Consider the following 2,498-nt stretch of genomic DNA (forward strand, 5'->3'; position numbering starts at 1 on the left):
CGGCGTCCTAGTCACGGGCAGTAGGACCCTACTACAGCGTGTGATATTTTAATTGCAGTTTGAGAAAATGTAATGATTTAAAAACTTTTCAAAACATTAGTAATTATTGATAGTTATAGTATTATTTAAATAATTCATAATTATTTTATTTCCTAACCAAGCCTGTGTGTGTGTGTGTGTTAAAAGGAACTTTATTGGGTGTCGGGGGTTCAGATGAGGTCCCTGAGGATGTCATCCTCCCTGACGCTGGGCTGCCGGCCTGGCTGGGGGGCCGGGCCCCAGGCCACCCTGCTGAGCAGCCTCTGACCTGGCAGTGGATCCCTGGGGGGAAGCTGCGCAGGCCAGGACTGGAGGGGCGGCACATGCAGGCGCAGGGGCCCCTAGTGCGGTGGGGACAGCAGTGCAGGGGCCCCTGGTGGCTGGAGGTGGTGGACAGAGGCCTGAGGTGGGGGACCCCCGTCTAGGGCGGTGGTGGGTTGAGGAGGAGGCCCCGCAGTTGGGGGTTGGCCCCAGGGTTCTGGGGCCGATGGATGGGTCCGGGAGGGGGCGGGCGGGGGTCTGCTCCAGGAGGGCCTTGTGGGGTGCCTGGGGGGGGCCTGGGCAGCACCCCGGGGCTGGGGCTGCCCCGTGGCTGCAGAGGCTCCCACGGTCCCCTGAGGCTGGGGCTGCGGCGGCCGGAGCTGCTGCTGCAGCTTCTGCTGCTGGAGTGGCTTGTGGTTGGTGAGGACCTGCCAGACGCCGTTGACAAAGTCTCTCTGGTCTCAGGGGATGAGGCCCATGAAGACCTTCCTGAATGAGTGCGGGAACGTGAGCACACGCACCTCGCAGGGGGCCGGGCGGGGACGTGCACGCGGCCAGAGAAGCCGCTGCCCAGGATGCGGTAGAGACCTCTGAGGGAGTCCAGGTCCTTGTCGGTGAAGTGGGAATGGACCATCCCTGAGCTCCAGAGCCAAGGGCGCAGGGTGGTCAGCAGCTGCTGGGCTGTGAGCTGCGCGATCAGCGCTGTCCTGTTTTCAGGTTCTCGCCGTGACTCAGGTAGACCTGAGAAGGCAGTGACCGAGTCAGCTTGGTGCTGGCACCGCAGAGGCAGGTTTGGGCTTCTCCTGCCACTCGAGGACCCCGCTCCAGGCCAGGAGTTTGTTGGAGACTGACCGCTGCCCGCCAAGGGCCGGGGCCCCGAGCTGGGCCGGAGAAGAGTGCCGGCCCTGAGCAGTGCCCCGGGCTGTGCAGGGGGGTGGCCAGGACCGGGCCAGGGGCCACAGGGGAGACCAGGCTGGGCTGGGAAGGGGGAGGTGGCTTGGGGGCACCGGGGGGCCCGGGCCTGGCTGCAGCGGGGTACCCACTCCTGGAGCGGCTTGCTGAAGAGGGTTGATGGGCGCAGCAAGGGCCCAGCCCAGCCTTCTGGTTCTTGGCGGCCTGCACTGCGCTCTGAGCAGCCACCTGAGCTCTGGTACTGGGTGGGTGGGGGAACAGGGGGCAGAGGCTGCTGGGGGGCTGCCAAGAGCGGGGCGCCCGAGGGAGGATCTAGAGGCAGGGGAGAGGGCCTGGGGCTTTGGCTGGAGGGGGCCTGGGGCCGAGCCACCCCCGACGGGCAGCACAAGCCCCCGCACCAGCACCATGTGCCTCGGGTCCTGGCTCACGTCTGTTGGTGGCTGCAGTGGCTCCAGCCTGGCGGGAGGAGCCGCCTTCTCGACCAGAAGCTGCAGGGCAGGCAGCTTCCAGGGCAACACGGTGGAGAAGAGGGTTCCTCAGTCCCCAGCCTTCTGCACGAGGGTCTCCATCGTGCACCCAGAGTATGCGGTGCTCTCGACAGCATGCAGCAGGTAGGGGGGCGAGTTACAGATAAGGAGGCAGAGTCGGTGTGTCTGGCCAATCTGCTCCGGCACCTTCTTGAAGTCATCGAACAGCTGCAGGGCCCTGCTGAGGCCTTCAGCCATGAGGCTGCAGCTCTCGCCCGGCGCCCCCCACCCCATGAACTTCATGCCGTCGAGCCAGATGACAAACCCATAGGCGCTGCTGCTGGGAGCGTGATATTGTATGTAGGACTCGGGAATGCAGTCCACTGTGTTGAACTCCACGAGGCTGTACTGCATCCCCCCATAGTCTCCCCCGAAGTCCGTCTTGGCAGCAGGACCACCACTAAAATACTTGATGGCCAGGAGCAGGTAGTGTTTGCGGAGCCCCTCGAAGTAGGGCCCCAGGTTGGCTGTGCCCTCAATCACAAACACCACATCAGCTATGAGGCCCCCGGCCCAGCCGCCAAGCCCGTTTTAAATTCATAGTTTAACATTATTAGCCCAATGAAATACATTTTTATTACTTATTTTCTATCTTTCAAAAAATAATAATTTCAGACCTATAGAAAGTTATAAGAGTAGTGCAAAGCATTCCTGTGTGCTTTTCATGCAGATTTCCCAGTGGTTAACATTCTGTCACAGTTGTACTATCATTTCCTTTTTCTCTTTATGTACATGCATGGCAGGTAATACCTTCCAAAA

At 61.1% G+C, this 2,498-nt stretch overlaps 1 pseudogene; it reads right to left on the reverse strand.

The window, feature by feature from the left end:
* Window positions 1-209: 209 nt before the first annotated feature.
* Window positions 210-2,261, reverse strand: LOC118896949 (annotated as a pseudogene).
* Window positions 2,262-2,498: the final 237 nt, after the last annotated feature.

This window comes from Balaenoptera musculus, chromosome 6 (genome assembly GCF_009873245.2).
Source record: "Balaenoptera musculus isolate JJ_BM4_2016_0621 chromosome 6, mBalMus1.pri.v3, whole genome shotgun sequence".
NCBI lineage: Eukaryota > Metazoa > Chordata > Mammalia > Artiodactyla > Balaenopteridae > Balaenoptera > Balaenoptera musculus.